The sequence below is a fragment of the Lampetra fluviatilis genome, unplaced genomic scaffold, assembly GCF_964198595.1.
Source record: "Lampetra fluviatilis unplaced genomic scaffold, kcLamFluv1.1 SCAFFOLD_1405, whole genome shotgun sequence".
Lineage (NCBI taxonomy): Eukaryota > Metazoa > Chordata > Hyperoartia > Petromyzontiformes > Petromyzontidae > Lampetra > Lampetra fluviatilis.
This window is the reverse complement of record NW_027621728.1, coordinates 1-17,628: the sequence shown is the minus strand read 5'-3', so window position 1 is coordinate 17,628 and position 17,628 is coordinate 1. Positions and strand designations below refer to the sequence as shown.

The 17,628-nt window shown below is 50.1% G+C and overlaps 1 long non-coding RNA gene across 1 annotated transcript; it reads left to right on the top strand.

The window, feature by feature from the left end:
- The first annotated feature begins 301 nt into the window (after window positions 1–301).
- Window positions 302–9,084, top strand: LOC144955625 (uncharacterized). The gene is made up of 3 exons (XR_013641742.1): window positions 302–329; window positions 1,412–1,455; window positions 2,861–9,084. It is a non-coding gene; the product is annotated as an uncharacterized LOC144955625 (long non-coding RNA).
- The last annotated feature ends 8,544 nt before the right edge of the window (window positions 9,085–17,628 follow it).

Genomic DNA, 17,628 nt, shown 5'->3' with positions numbered 1-17,628 from the left:
TACGAAGGCCGGCACTCCACACGAAGAGGCGGGTGACCAACACCACGCCTGGCCGATTTTCCTCACACCGCACCAGGTATTCATTTGAGGCCAAGTCGATCTAGGGGAGGCCCAGAACCGGTTCAGATATATCCATCGAAAATCTTGGCTGTGAGTGGGAATTGAACTCAGCGAAAAGTGTTCCCTTGTCGGAAGATCTGTTTTGTAGAACAAACGCGTTGTGAGATCACGCGGTAAGTGTGTGTGTGTACGTTACCATCGTGGTTACCATCGTGGTTAACATTGCCGGTTATCTTTTGCAGGAAGGGTCAACGTCGGAAAGGCCGCAGGTAAGAAAGGCATCAACGCGCAGAGTTCTAAATCCCTCTGGTCCACACCGACAGCACCAAATATGTTAACCCTGCTGTGCCACACTCGATGCAATACAAGTTCGACTTAAAAAAAAATATATATACTACTGGACTCTGTAAAATAAAAATAGTGGTTAGCGGTTGTACTTGTTGGCGTGTTTTTGCGGTCGGTCGCCTTCCCGATCGATCGAGGAGCTTCTCGATAATTGATCCAGCGGCGTGCGTTTAGCGATCGACGTGCGAGCACTTGGCACCAAGCTGGCACTGCCAGCTCGGCTCGGCTCTGACACCTCGTGCCGGTGAACCGTCACGTCTACCGCCGTGTGCGCTCCGTGCCGAGTCCACTGGTCGTTGCGCGCAAGATGACCCGGTTGCCCTAAACACATTCCTGCGGAGGGAGCGGGTAGGAACGTTGGGTTGCTCGGTCAATGGCCAGGGTCAACGGCGGCGTGGTGTATTCCGCAAATATGGCCGACTTTGAGGGCGGGCACAAACCGGCGTGAGTAGGTTAAACGTTGAGTTTTATAAGGGCACCACGGGGTGACCAGCCCCTCCCCACCCAGTCCCTCCCCACCTTCCCCACCCAGCCCCTCCCCACCCTCCCCTCTCCACCCAGCCCCACCCCTCCCATTTTTGGATGCACGACGGACAGACACAATAATCCCCTGTGGGCTGGTGTAACCCGGAGGTTCCTACCAGTAAAACTAAAACTACAATTTTTTATTTTATTTCACCAGGTAAAGCCCCAACTGAGCTGCTGCTACGTAGCTCTTTTTCATAAGTGACCTCGCCACACATCATGATAGCGCGACCAAGTGGCTTATCGTCACGTGGAACATTTACAGCGGCCAAACACTCGGGGAACGCGTGACGTTGATGCTAAATGTGGAGGGAAAAAACCGGCGGACACGGAGATAAATCCTCACGACCACGGGGTAGAGGGAGAGAGAGAGACATGCACACAGGCATCGTCCGGGTAAGAATCGCACCCACGACCTCCCGTATACCAGGGGAGGTAGTTAACCTCTCTGCCGCCCCCCCCCCCAATTTCTGTTTTGTAGGCGAAGAAAATACCGGGGTGCTCTTCGCCGAGGTCCGCCAAATGGTGCGTGCTCCGCAAGTTTTTCATGTCTTTGCTTCCTTCTACATTCTAAAATAAAATAAAAATCTGTTCTTATTCTTGGTTCTTTCGGTAAAGTCACGTAGAAGGGAAGTAATAAAATAATACAAATAAAACATAATAAAATAATGTTTTATTTTTATTATTTTATTACTTCCCTTCTAAATAATAAAAATAAAACATAATAAAATAATAATGTTTTATTTTTATTATTTTAGTACTTCCCTTCTACGTGACTTTACCGAAAGAACCAAGAAGATGAATCCCTGCAGTCACGAAAGCTTTAAATCGAAATTTAATCTGTTCTTACTTTCGTCATTTCCCCCCCACACAAATTTTACTCGCGCCGTGAGGCCGGAGGCATCCGTCGCAGAACCTTTCACGTCGCTTCTCATCCGCACGGTTCGGGGAGCGGCACTCTCTCTCAGCCGCCCCTGCTTACAGATTAATTCTCACAGCTGGAATTGAGCTAAATGAAGTGCAGAACGCAATTTAACGGAATGGGATTTTTAGAACTTGTTGTTGTTCAGTCATTGGTGATGACTGGTTGAGAACTCGGCACAATCACGGGCAGTAGCTGCAACCCGGATCCAAACCAAGGTCGATATTGTTGACGTCATCGTTTCAGCTGTGAAAAGTTTGTAATCTAACTGTGGTGGCCGGGGGTTGTTTGGAGATCATAATTCCGTCCTATAATCGATTATTGTATTCGCAGTGTGGCCTGAGGAGTAGTGGTGTAGGGGGTGCCGCGGTGGTGAGATGTTATCTCCCTCGCCTTGTGTGCAGGAGGTCGTGGATTCGGTCCCGACCCAGATGCCTGCTGTATCATTGGAGTTTGCGTGTCTCTCTCTCTTACCGTGGTCGCGTGGGTTTTTCTCCGGGTCCTCCGGTTTCTCCCTCCACATTTACAGTCGACATGCGTTCACATCATTTGGCTGCTCTAGATTTCCACGTGATCATAGGCCACTTTGTTGAGCTATCATTTGTGGACACGTCACTTCTGAAAAAGAACAACATAGTTCAGTGGGGCCTTACCTGGTAAAAAATAAAATAGCGGTAGTAGACTCCTAGTCGCAACTAAATTTCCCGATGATGACGATGATGATGATGACGACGACGATGACCACGATGATGATGATGATGACTGATGACGATGACGACGACGATGATGACGACGACGACAATGACCACGATGATGATGACGACAATGACGACGATGATGATTGCTGATAATGACGACGAAGACGATGATGATGACGACGATGACCACGACGATGATGACCACGATGACGATGATGATGACGACCATGATGATTATGATGACGATGATGAAGCGTGGCTAACGTCCGTCTCCCCATCGCGCTGTTGCGCCGGCTCCGTGTGGTTCCAGCTGCTGTTGGCTGTGGCTGGCGCCGGCGGTGGCGGTCGGGTTGGTGGTCGCCTGGCGCTACTACCGCAGGGCCTAGCGGGAGCCACACGGGAGCCACGCGGAGCCACCCGGGAACTTTCCAGCCAGCCCGGCCAGCCTGTACGAGGCCTCGGGGGGAGCTTGGCATTCCGTACGCTGAACCTTCACTCGCAGCCTAGCCCAGCCACTCGACACAACGGCTCAGAACTCGGCCCGCAACTAGCTACCAACAAAGCCCAGCTATCCTCAACCAAGACTTGTCATCATCATCGTCATTCGTGACGCCGATGTCGTGCCTCACACAAGCGTAAAAACAAGTGCCGGGAGCGGCAACCGATGCAAATCGAGAAGCACAATTGAACAGAGGGCTCGTGGACTCAGATTCACAATAATTTTTCCCAAAAAAAAAAACCTTGAGTACCAACTCTGCACTACCAGCTCAGCCCTGCCACCCTGTACCAGGACCTGACACCGAGCTGACACTACCAGCTCAGCCCTGCCACCCTGCACTGGGACCTGACCCTACCAACTCAGCCCTGCCACCCCGCACCTATCGGCACGCAGACCTGACGCTCGGCCAGTCCCGCCGGCTAACCTTCCCAGCTAAGGCTCGTGTCCCACTCTGCACTACCGGCTCTAGCCCAGGGGTCGGCGAAACCTGCGGCTCTGGAGCAGCGTGCAGCCCTTTAGAGGAAGCGCTTCGTGTACGTTATTTATTGAGGACCACCACCGTCTCGTATTGACCACGTGCATTGTGCGGCTCTTGAGAGATCGATTTTATTTTTACCGAATAAAAAAAAATGTTATTTCCATTGCCGACCCCCGCACTAGCCCGAGGACTCGTCACCTGGCCCAGCGTGCTACCTGCTTAGCCCTGCCACGCTCCGCAAGGACTACAGCTACTCGGGTTGCCCCTTCAGCCGGCGCAGTACCGTCGGCAGAACAGGCTGCGGACTACCCGACATCAACTGCGTGCCTGAGTACCCAGCTGTTTCCAGCCCCCCCCCGTCTTCTCCTTCCAGAGGAGAGGCCGACGAGAAACATGTGCCCACCTCGCCCATCTCTCCCAGCGTTAGCCCTTAGGGCTCGCTCTCTCTCCCCTGCTTTGCCACGGTGGCTAGGAGATGTTAACTATCTCGCCTGGTATGCAGGAGGTCGTGGGGTTCGATCCAGACCCTGACACCTGCTGCTGTTTATTTGGAGTTTGCGTGTCTCTCTCTCATCATCATCATCACGGTGGCTAGGAGATGTTAACTATCTCGCCGGGTGTGCAGGAGGTCGTGGGTTCGATCCCGACCCTGACGCCTGCTGCTGCTGTATATTTGGAGTTTGCGTGTCTCTCTCATCATCATCACGGTGGCTAGGAGATGTTAATTTCCTCTCCTGGTATACAGGAGGTTGTGGGTTCGATCCCGACCCTGACGCCTGCTGCTGTATATTTGGAGTTTGCGTGTCTCTCTTTCATCATCATCATCACGGTGGCTAGGAGATGTTAACTATCTCGCCCGGTGTGCAGGAGGTCGTGGGTTCGATCCCGACCCTGACGCCTGCTGTGTATTTCGAGGTTGCGCACTTCTCTCTCCCCGTGGTCGCTCGGATTTTTTTTTTCTCTCCGGATCTTCCGGATATTTGTCCCCTCCACATTCAGAATCAACGTCGCACGTTCAGAGTATTTGGCTGCGATACATTTCCACGATGATGATGATAAGCCACTTTGGTGGAGCTGTAAATTGTGGCCAGTTCAATTCTGAAAGAGAGCTATACAGCTTGGTGGGCCTTACCCAGTAAAATAAAAATAGTTATGAGTTTAGCTTTTTACACCGCTAGCCTGCCCACTGGCGAGCCCAAACATTGGTTGCTGCGTCGGGTTTATTGAGCCCAGGTACGGGCCGTTTGGCTCAGGGGTCGGAGACACTGAGCTGGCATTCCCTGGGTTTGACTCCCGGTTTCAGCCGCCCTTTGTATGAAAACTCAGAACGGCGTGCGTGCGCGTGCGTGCATGTGTGTGCGTGCGTGTGTGTGAGAGTGGTCCTTGATAGGTGCTCGCTATAACAGCACTCGCCCAAAACAGTCTCTTCAGGCTATATGGGGGGATCTTTTGTGTTTGAATGGCCCGCGGAAGCGGATATTACAGAACATCTTGTGAGATCCCTTCATAGTGACCTTTTTTAAAAATGAATTGAAACACTATGGGGGTGTGGGGGGGGCAGGGCGGTACTTTCTTGCCTGCCCCTGCTGCAGAGAAAATATTCGTCCACGCGACAACCAAAATGATATCGTGAATTGTCAGGGGTGGAATTCGGCTAAACTAAGTGCAGAACCAAATTGAATGTAATCGTGGTTATGGTTTTTTTTACACAAAGTAATTGGCGACCAGGCTGAGGGCCATCGCCTCGCGAGACTTGAGAAGTCTGGTTCTCATTGCAGGGCAGGATTGGAACCCGGACTTCTCAGCGGTGCTGGCTCCAGCGCCCCGGCCTGGTCGTCTTGAAATAAAATCGTCGATCAAATTTGTGAATTTCTTTTACAATAATGTAACCAACGTGACCACCGGTGTTCGTATATATTTCTATATATTTGTCGTCGCAAACAGACTTAACGTTTTATCGAGAGTATCCCGATAAAAAAATTTTTTTTTAGCCTTCCTGGCAATAAATCAGGACGTGTCAAGGTGTTCAAACACCAAATAGACGCACACCTATTGCAAGGCATCAAGTCTGCATTAACCACACGCATTTGTGGTAAAATATGCAAAACAAACATGCACTGATAATAGATGGCATTGTCTTTGAAACTGATTGGCCTACGCCAGAGACGGCCTCCTTTAGGGCCTTGTCTCCCCACCGGTGTTAGATCAGAGGACAACGCCAAAAGGCGGACAGCGCAAAGGCAATGTAAATATCAAAGCATCAATAGCTCGGGTTTGAGCAGATGAAACGTAATCCGGTTGGCCAGGCAGACGATCGTAAAGGGATGTGGCCAATCGCGCGCGGTTATATTAACCCTTCTTGGTTCTTTCGGTAAAGTCACGTAGAAGGGAAGTAATAAAATAATAAAAATAAAACAATAAAATAATTCTCACGACGTTTCGGCCACAACGCAAGCAGCCGTCCTCGGGTGAGGTGAGGACGGCTGTTTTTTTCTTCTGATTCTGTTCCGATGACGTACGTTTAAATCATCAACAGAAACCGGAATTATGAAATAAAATAACTTTATCGGTACCGAGGCTCGGCTTGTGGCACGGTTTGGTGCCGGCTATCGTAGAGCAGCGGTCGTTTCGCTACAGTTCTCTGCGGTGAGTAACGATTATCTTTAAGAATAACGTGGCTACGACCCCTCTGAGTAAAACGAACGCAGAGCCGTTAAATTTCGATTTAAAGCTTTTGTGACTGCAGGGATTCATCTTCTTGGTTCTTTCGGTAAAGTCACGTAGAATGGAAATAATAAAATAAAATAAATAAACCAATAAAATTATTCTTTGTGGCCGAAACGTCGTGAGAATTATTTTATTATGTTTTATTTTTATATTTTATTATTTCCATTCTACGTGACTTTACCGAAAGAACCAAGAAGAACGCAGAGCCGCTTGTGTGTCCCGAGATTCAGACGGCAAACGGGGCCCGCAAAGGGGTAAATGGTGCCGCTGACCGCGTCTTTGGCGGCAGTCAACGCACTGGGAGAGGCGTAGGAACCCCCCCCCCCCCCCCGATGAAAACTGTCGAGGCTGTGAGAGGCGCAGACCAGCAGCGGACGAAGCTTTCTGGCTTTGAGGGCGACTCGACTTGTGTTTGTGCTCAATCCGGCAAACCCCCATCGCCCGCCGCGGTGGGTCCGGTTACGTCCTTGAAAATAGCCGCAGTCGGAAAAATCCGCGATCTGCAAAATCTGCGAACTGCAAACTCAAAGGCATTGTGGGGAAAACTCAGGGGGGGTGGGGGGAGGTTGGTTCACGGTTCGTAATACGACACCCACCCTTTTACTGTATTGTCACCCTACATCAACCCAGCCATGTATCGTGTCAAATACAACTAGTCCGGTAAATGTGTAGGATGACAACATTCACGTCGCGTGCAATACCGGGACCACGTGAGCAGGTGGTAAAGACGCGGCTCGCTTCGGTGACTCCATCGCGTCTGCCGAAGCGCGTTGGAGCAGACGAAGCGGGCGCATCTCGCATTGCGGAGGGGCTGGGGGGGGCAGCCGTGGACAGGAAAATCCAGGAGGAGGAGGAGGGGGGGAGTCTGCAAATCTGCGGCTCTTTAAAGGACGGCCTCGTCACGTTATTCACGCGGAGTCGCGGCTCTGAAAACGCGGAGGTGTTTTTTTTGGTTGTACCGAATTCGGCGTACGCACACACACACTGCCTCTTGTCGTTATTTTTGTTGCCGACCCCCCCCCCCCGGGATGAAGAGAAGGCGGACCCCGAGTCCCATGAAACGCGCTGGGGGATTTTTAAATCCTTTATATGAAGTTCACTTGCTTGCGCGCTTACGACCGTGCAAATCTTTCGGTCGTTTTTTAACTCGCTTCCCGTGATCCAATCGAGCTGACATTTTTCACACAGACTCGTTGTGCGTGACAATTTCTTTTCGTGAACATTTTTTTCCAAATGTTACACTTTTTAGGTAAAAAAAAATTATATTTAATTACCAATTGCTTAATGGTGGCAGGCAATCATCTGACCCATAGGTGGCAGCCATCTCAAGCCAGAGGACGAGAGGACTCTAGCCGCCCGTTTCAAAGACCAATGTGGGCTGGGTTGTGGCCCATTGAACACGCATATAAAGGATTTATAGTGAAAAACTTTGTTTTTACGGGTTAATTTTTTTTGTGTGAAACCCGCGACCGCGTTCCACGGCTCGCTCGACGCGCGCCATCGGTGATTTTTTTGTTCCCTTTGGTTCGTGACCTCCTCTCGCCAACGCGCCGCTCGGAACGACGTCCGACGTTTTACGCCGCGCGATGCCGGGGCCTTGCTGGTAGGAAACGGAAGAACTTCTGCTTAGTCAGGCAGGAAACTCGAGTACCCGGATAAAGCTCTGCACCCCCCCTCCTCCATGCAGGAGGTCGTAGGTTCGATCCTGACCCTGACGCCAGCTGTATATTTGGAGTTTGTGTGTCTCTCTCTCTCACGATCATCACGGTGGCTAGGAGATGTTAACTACCTCGCCTGGTATGCAGGAGGTCGTGGGTTCGATCCTGACCCTGACGCCTGCTGCTGTATATTTGGAGTTTGCGTGTCTCTCATCATCATCGCGGTGGCTAGGAGATGTTAACCACCTCGCCTGGTATACAGAAGGTCGTGGGTTTGATCCCGACCCTGACGCCTGCTGCTGTATATTTGGAGTTTGCGTGTGTCTATCATCGTGGTCGTCGCGTGGATTTTTCTCCGGGTCCTCCGGTGTTTCGCTCCACATTTAGAATCAACGTCACGCGTGTGTGTAGAGAAACGTGGCTATCACTGATTAACCCCCATTCATTAAATCCAGTAATAATCATTCGCTATCATCAATTTCGCTTTCACCGCATTCACACATCGTCACAGACCCCCCCCCCCCCCCATTTCTTCCTCTCATTTTATTTTTTCCACCTCTTCTACCACCACCACGACCACGACATTCGGACGTTGTACCGTCGTTAATTCTGTGTAAAACGCCTTCGGTTCAGGCGCCATATAAATTCCGTCAGGACAACGTCTGTGCGGTGATCCACCGACCCCTCGCTTCCACCCACGGTGACGGGTTTGCAGGCCACGTGTGCGGCAAGCCAGTTGTCGCCAATCGACAGCCAGCCGGTTGCTGCGTGAAGAACGTCACGCGCTCAGAGGTTTTGGCTGCTGTAAATTTCCACGCGATGGGGGAGCCGCTTTGTCGTCGAGCTTTCATTTATATGGCCAGGTCGCTTCTGTAAACAAGCTGCATTGCTCGGCTGGGCCTTAGCTGGTCGAGTAAAAGGAAAACGTAAATAGATGCACGAGCGATTCGTTACCTCCGGGTACCCGTGTAAGCCCCCCAGGTATGCACGGGTATTGAGCTATGTCCCGAGTACTCGCGTTATCTCCCACACAGACCTCCGGTTAGCACGCATGGCTACGTACGGGTGCGCGAAAGAAGAAGTTTAACATACTCTTAGTTTCTACACTATGGGAACCTCATTTGCCAGTAAAAATATGATAATTGGTTTTTTACCCTTCTATCTGGCAACAAATTTTTGTTGCCAGATAGAAGGGTAAAAAACCAATTATCATACTCTTAGTTCTTTCGGTAAAGTCACGTAGGTAAAAAATGAAATTTTAATTAATAAAAAATAAAATAAAAATCACGACGCAAATCTGGCTGTGACGGTCCCACCTGATGACGGAGACTTGTGTTGTCTCCGAAACGTCGTGATTTTTTTTATTAATTTTAATTTTATTTTTTACCTACGTGACTTTACCGAAATAACTTAGAGTATGAATCCTTGCAGTCACGAAAGCTTCAAATCTAGAATTAAGAAGTTTAACATACAACACGAGACGGCGTCTTTATTCACCACCGCCTCCCCGAAGAAGCTTCTGGCACGTGGAGCGAAACGTCGGACGTCGTGCCGTCATTATCAGTGCCTGTGCCAGGCTAGGTGCGCGGCGTTCAGAGATGAAGTAGTGTAGAGGGGGGAAAGATTGTCCCACTCTCGCTTTGACTGCCGTGGAAAAAAGCTGTGAAAGAGTTTCGTTGTTTAAAGATGTTCTATAATACAGGTGTTTTTGTGTGTGTGAGTTAGATCGCTTAAATATATAAATGTGTGTCGTTAAACCCGCCACCACCCGACACAGCCAATCGGTAAGGGTTGTCACGTAAACAGAACGTGGCCAATTCGTTACTAGTACAGCACCAGCGGTTGCGTGTTGGAGAGCAAATCCACAACATTTACAATCTGAGTACGACGTTTCGGCATCATCGGGCGGACAGACAGATTTTGTGGGGAAATCCTCCTGCTTCGCTATCTAACCCCAAACAAAACACCTCTATTATGGATGCTATTCGTTGCGAAAGCCGACTCGGTGTTAAAACTGTCAATGTTCCGTCCGTGGAACTCACCGAAAACGGATGACCTTAACTAATAATGTGATTATATTTAAGACTGCTGTCGTGGATAGCGACGGCATTTTTAAACTTACCAGGGGGATAAATGTATTTTAAAATAAATAAATCAATTCCTCGCGTGTTGCTCAGTTGAGATTTGTTCGGTGGTTTGTTTTGAGCCGGCACATTCAAGATGATCAGGTGACGAGAATGGAAATAGTCCTGTAAACATGTTGAACGCGTGTCCACGGTAGTCGTAACAGGTTAAAACCTGAACCCTCCCCTCTCTCCTACCCCCACCAACACCCCCCCAACCCCCACCCAAACCTTCCCCCGCTCACCTCCGATTAGCACAGTTGGCCTCCGTACGGTGCGAAAGAAGTTCAACATACATACACGTAAAGGCGCAGCTGTGCAATTGCCTGTTCAACTCCTATGCTAGCCTCTCACCTTATACAGTAGAGGGGCAGATAGAGAGAGAGAGAGGGCCCCAGCTCTAGGTTGTATTTGGCCTACTCTTCCATGCTGGCCCGGACGTCTTGGGAAGAGTTTTCAATGTAGGTGCAAAAGTGCATAGCTCCAGTGGCGAGATGTTAACCACCTCGCCTGGTATACAGGAGGTCGTGGGTTCGATCCCGACCCTGACGCCTGCTGTATATTTGGAGTTTGCGTGTCTCTCTCTCATCATCATCACGGTGGCTAGGAGATGTTAACTACCTCGCCTGGTATACAGGAAGGTCGTGGGTTCGATCCCGACCCTGACGCCTGCTGCTGTATATTTAGAGTTTGCGTGTCTCTCTCTCCCCGTGGTCGCGTGGATTTTTCTCCGGGTCCCCCGGTGTTTCCCTCCACATTGAGAATCAACGTCATGCGTGTTAAGAGTATTTGCCCGCTGTACATATCCACGCGATAACGAGAAGCCGATCTGCTGGGCAATCATTTGTGAAGGCCGCTTCTGCAAGAAGAGATGCAGAGCTCAACGGGTCTTAGGGGCCGTCCATAAATGACGTCACGCACCTAAGGGGTAGGGGGGGGGGGTCAGACATTTGTGACGATCTGTGACGAGGGGGGGGGGTGGGTCGAGAAATGTGACGTCACATCAAAATGCGCAACTTTAAATAAATATAGAATTGTTACAACAGCCCTAATTGTTATAACAACACTCCTAGAACATCAGAGTGCAGCGCCACATTAAATACGCACTACAATGACAATAGTTTAAAGCGATTTGAAGCATGTTATATTTTCAAAATGGAAATATGGTTGGGGGGGGGGGCAGAGGGGGGGGGTCTGACTTTTTGTGACGCCGTGTGACGAGGGGGGGGGGGGTCAAAAATAGTCCAAAATCGCGTGACGTCATTTATGGCAAATAAAACAAAAATATTTTAGAAGTGCCAGTACCCCCACACTTTACCCCATCACACGCGGACAAAGGCGGTGGGGTTGGAGGGTTTAATAAACTTCCACGATTGTTTCAACTTCCGTGCCGGGAGTTCGACGCGGCGACCTCTGCATTGCAAGTTCCGACGTACTCGCCCCAATACAAAGACAAAGATCCCCCATGTAGCCTTAGCAGACTTGTTGGGGCAAGTGCTGTTAGGGGAGAAGCAGCACCGATGAAGGCCGGGCACTGGCGCACGAGGGACACAAAGACTAAGATCCCCCGTATAGCCTGAACAGGCTGTAGGGGCAAGTGCTGTTAGCGAGCACCTATTAAGGCCGGCACGGCACCGCACCAGGTACTCATTTGAGGCTGAGTCGACCTAGGGGAGGCCCAGGACCGGTTCAGATAATCGTCACTGGTGTTGGCCGTGAGCGGGAATCGAACTCGAGTGGCTGGGTTCATAGCGCAGCGCGCTAACCGCTGCGCCACCGCTCCCCACCGCACCACGGCAGGCACGAGGCTGTAATTACATTGAACATTCACCAGGGGGTGATACAGGACCACGTTTTAACAATAATATGTGTACACACGTATGTTACGCGTATGTTGATCTTCTTTCGCACCGTACGTAGCCAACGGCGCTAATCGGAGGTTAGCGCGGTTGGCTGCGTACTAAAGAAATTCGTTATTCAATCTAGATGATGATGATGATTTGAAAGTGCATAGCTCCGACGGCTTCCTAATATCGGAAAGGAAGAGCGTTCCAGACGGCCGCAGAAGCGCGTCTGGCTGAGTCGAAAGCCGCCGCTGCCGCCGCTGCTGCTGCTGCCAGGATGACCGGAGTTGGGGTGATGATGGTCGATGCTTCCTGTGTGACGGATACGGATCGTCCAGTCCTAGACCGATGGGGCAAATGCCGTTCGTGAGAAACTGAAAGAACCAATAAGTCTACATTGTAAACTGCCAGTACGCTCACTGAGCTTAATAACCAGGCTACAGTCTACATTATAGACTGCCAGTACGCTCACTCAGCTTAATAACCAGGCTACAGTCTACATTGTAAACTGCCAGTACGCTCACTCAGCTTAATAACCAGGCTACAGTCTACATTGTAAACTGCCAGTACGCTCACTGAGCTTAATAACCAGGCTACAGTCTACATTATAGACTGCCAGTACGCTCACTCAGCTTAATAACCAGGCTACAGTCTACATTGTAAACTGCCAGTACGCTCACTCAGCTTAATAACCAGGCTACAGTCTACATTGTAAACTGCCAGTACGCTCACTCAGCTTAATAACCAGGCTACAGTCTACATCATAGACTGCCAGTACACTAACCCAGCTTAATAACCAGGCTACAGTCTACATTATAGACTGCCAGTACGCTCACTCAGCTTAATAACCAGGCTACAGTCTACATTGTAAACTGCCAGTACGCTCACTCAGCTTAATAACCAGGCTACAGTCTACATCATAGACTGCCAGTACACTAACCCAGCTTAATAACCAGGCTACAGTCTACATTATAGACTGCCAGTACGCTCACTCAGCTTAATAACCAGGCTACAGTCTACATTGTAGACTGCCAGTACACTCACTCAGCTTAATAACCAGGCTACAGTCTACATTGTAGACTGCCAGTACACTCACCTAGCTTAATAGCCAGGCTACAGTCTACATTATAGACTGCCAGTACACTCACCGAGCTTAATAACCAGGATACAGTCTACATCATAGACTGCCAGTACACTAACCCAGCTTAATAACCAGGCTACAGTCTACATTATAGACTGCCAGTACGCTCACTCAGCTTAATAACCAGGCTACAGTCTACATCATAGACTGCCAGTACACTAACCCAGCTTAATAACCAGGCTACAGTCTACATTATAGACTGCCAGTACGCTCACTCAGCTTAATAACCAGGCTACAGTCTGCATTGTAGACTGCCAGTACACTCACTCAGCTTAATAACCAGGCTACAGTCTACATCATAGACTGCCAGTACACTAACCCAGCTTAATAACCAGGCTACAGTCTACATTATAGACTGCCAGTACGCTCACTCAGCTTAATAACCAGGCTACAGTCTACATCATAGACTGCCAGTACACTAACCCAGCTTAATAACCAGGCTACAGTCTACATTATAGACTGCCAGTACGCTCACTCAGCTTAATAACCAGGCTACAGTCTACATTATAGACTGCCAGTACACTCACTCAGCTTAATAACCAGGCTACAGTCTACATTGTAGACTGCCAGTACACTCACCTAGCTTAATAACCAGGCTACAGTCTACATTATAGACTGCCAGTACACTCACCCAGATTAATAACCATTGCTACAGTCTACATTATAGACTGCCAGTACACTCACTCCAATTAATAACCAGGCTACAGTCTACATTATAGACTGTCAGTACACTCACCCAGCTTAATAACCAGGCTACAGTCTACATTATAGACTGCCAGTACACTCACTCCGATTAAGAACCAGGCTACAGTCTACATTATAAACTACCAGTACGCTCAACCCAGCTTAACCATTGCTACAGTCTACATTATAGACTGCCAGTACACTCACCCAGCTTAATAACCAGGCTACAGTCTACATTATAGACTGCCAGTACACTCACCCAGCTTAATAACCAGGCTACAGTCTACATTATAGACTGCCAGTACACTCACCCAGCTTAATAACCAGGCTACAGTCTACATTATAGACTGCCAGTACACTCACCCAGCTTAATAACCAGGCTACAGTCTACATTATAGACTGCCAGTACACTCACCCAGCTTAATAACCAGGCTACAGTCTACATTATAGACTACCAGTACACTCACCCAGCTTAATAACCAGGCTACAGTCTACATAGAACCAGGCTACAGTCTTCATTAGCGGTTTTAGTTTGTATTATTTGTATTTTATTATTTTTATTTTTTTTATTTTTTTTATTCACTCTTATTAATCTCCGTGACTTTGCCGAAAGAGGCAGACAGCGTGAATGGCGTCGTGGCGGTCAGCACTAGCTGCAACTTTGTTAGACCCGTTGAAGAAAGAACGAACAAATAAATACATAATAAAACAATCTCCAATTAGACTGCAAAAATCCGATGAGCTATGAAGCGTTTTTTGTCCACAGAGGTGTCACGTCGTTTCCCAGCCACGGCTGACATCGCAGTGGCGAGACAGAGGGGGGAATGAATTAGTTCCCGTGGAGTAAGTCATCTGGTGTGAACAACTCAGCATTGGAGAGACAAAGGCGGCCGGGTATGGTGATACACCGCGGGTCTGCACCACACTCGCGCGCTCTACCCGGCAAGCAAGTGTTGCTCGTTAACAGCACTTGCCCCAACTCTCTGTTGAAGCTATACGGGGGATCTTTGTTTCTGACGTATACACTTGTGCACACGTACACAGAGGCAAAGTTCCCCCTCATAGCCTCAACGGACTGTTGGGGCAAGCAAGTGCTGTTAGCGAGCAGCACCTGTGAAGGACGGCCACGGGCACATGAGCGGGTTGTGTGGCCAGCAAACACGCCCGGCCGCCTTTGTCTCCCCAGTGGCGATGGTGTTGATGGCCGTGAGCGGGAATCGAACTCGGGTTCGCCGGGTTCGTAGCGCTACACCACCGCTCCCCATGCACAAGCGACTACCCTTGCACAAACAAAGATAAAGATCCTCCGTGTAGCCTTAAGCGACTGTTGGGGCAAGTGCTGTTAGCGAGCACCTATGAAGGCCGGACACGGCCAGCAACCACGCCCGACCGCCTTTGTCTCCCCAGTGGCGATATTGACACACCACGCGCACTGAACACTCAACACCTTGAGCGCGTCCTCATATGACCCCCCCCCTCTCTCTATACCGCGCCCCCCATACCGCCCCTCCCCCCCTCTTTCGTTAATTATTTTAAATGCTGCCCCCCCCCCCCCCGATTGAAATTCACAAGTGCCTCTGTGTGTCGACTCAGCCTCAAATGAGTACCTGGTGCGGTGTGTAAACATCGCCACTGGGGAGACAAAGGCGGCCCGGCGTGGTGCTAGCCACCCACCCCCTCGTGTGCCGTGCCGGCCTTCATAGGTGCTGCTCACTAACAGCACTTGCCCCTTGCAGTCTGTCAAGGCTCTACGGGGGATCTTTGTCTTTGCGTGCGTGTGAGCGGTGGTGGAGCGGTGAACGCGCCGCTCGCGGCCACCACCACCGGTAACGATTATCCGACGCGGTCCTGGGCCTCCCCTAGGTCGACTCAGCCTCCATTGAGTACCTGGTGCGTTGTGTAAACATCGCCACCGGGGAGACAAAGGCGGCCGGTGACGTCGGCTCACCGTGCTGGCAGGAGGAAGTCACGGGAGAGACCCAAGTGCATTTAAGATGACTGACCGATGCACCCACCTGCACTCCCACACCGTTTGTGCCGACTCGTTTCCTTTTACTAAACTAAACAAATCAATTTTTCGATTTAAAGCTTTCGTGACTGCAGGGATTCATCTTCTTGGTTCTTTCGGTAAAGTCACGTAGAATGGAAATAATAAAATAATAAAAATAAAACATAATAAAATAGAATTCTCACGACGTTTCGGCCACAACGCAAGCAGCCGTCCTCAGGTGGGAGAGCAGGTCTGTCGAGGAGAATTATTTTATTATGTTTTATTTTTATTATTTTATTATTTCCATTCTACGTGACTTTACCGAAAGAACCAAGAGGATAAATAAATCAAGATTAAACTCAACAATTGTTTATTTTTTTACGTTACCAGGTAAGGTACCCACTGAGCTACGTAGCTTATGTTTCAGAAGCGACCTGGAAACAAATGATAGCTCGACGAAAGTGGCTTATCATCGCCGTGTGGAATGTATTGCTTCTAAATGTGGAGGAGAAAGTTGGAGGTCACGGGTAGAGAGAGAGAGAGACACGCAAACTCACACAGCTGGCGTCAGGGATGGGATCGAACCTACGACCTCCTGTATACCAGGCGAGGTAGTTAACATCTCACCACGTGGAGAGAGACACACGCAAACTCACACAGCTGGCGTCAGGGATGGGATCGAACCTACGACCTCCTGTATACCAGGCGAGGTAGTTAACATCTCACCACGTGGAGAGAGACACACGCAAACTCACACAGCTGGCGTCAGGGTTGGGTAGTTAACATCTCACCACGTGGAGAGAGACACACGCAAACTCACACGCAAACTCACACAGCTGGCGTCAGGGTTGGGATCGAACCTACGACCTCCTGTATACCAGGCGAGGTAGTTAACATCTCACCACGTGGAGAGAGACACACGCAAACTCACACAGCTGGCGTCAGGGATGGGATCGAACCTACGACCTCCTGTATACCAGGCGAGGTAGTTAACATCTCACCACGTGGAGAGAGACACACGCAAACTCACACAGCTGGCGTCAGGGATGGGATCGAACCTACGACCTCCTGTATACCAGGCGAGGTAGTTAACATCTCACCACGGGGAGAGAGACACACGCAAACTCACACAGCTGGCGTCAGGGATGGGATCGAACCTACGACCTCCTGTATACCAGGCGAGGTAGTTAACATCTCACCACGGGGAGAGAGACACACGCAAACTCACACAGCTGGCGTCAGGGATGGGATCGAACCTACGACCTCCTGTATACCAGGCGAGGTAGTTAACATCTCACCACGGGGAGAGAGGACGCACGCAAACTCACACGCAAACTCACACAGCTGGCGTCAGGGTTGGGATCGAACCTACGACCTCCTGTATACCAAGTGAGGTAGTTAAAATCTCACCACGGGGAGAGAGACACACGCAAACTCACACAGCTGGCGTCAGGGTTGGGATCGAACCTACGGCCTCCTGTACACCAGGCGAGGTAGTTAACATCTCACCACGGGGAGAGAGAGAGAGACTCGCAAACTCACACAGCTGGTGTCAGGGTTGGGATCGAACCTACGACCTCCTGTACACCAGGCGAGGTAGTTAACATCTCACCACGTGGAGAGAGACACACGCAAACTCACACAGCTGGCGTCAGGGATGGGATCGAACCTACGACCTCCTGTATACCAGGCGAGGTAGTTAACATCTCACCACGGAGAGAGAGCGAGACACGCAAACTCCAAATATACAACAGGCGTCGGGATCGAACCCACGCGCTCCTGCATACCAGGCGAGGCAGTTAACATCTCATAGCCACCGTGATGATGATGAGAGAGAGAGAGAGACACTGCAAACTTCATAATATACAGCAGCAGGCGTCGGGGTCGGGATCGAACCCACGACCTCCTGCACACCAGGCGAGGTAGTTAACATC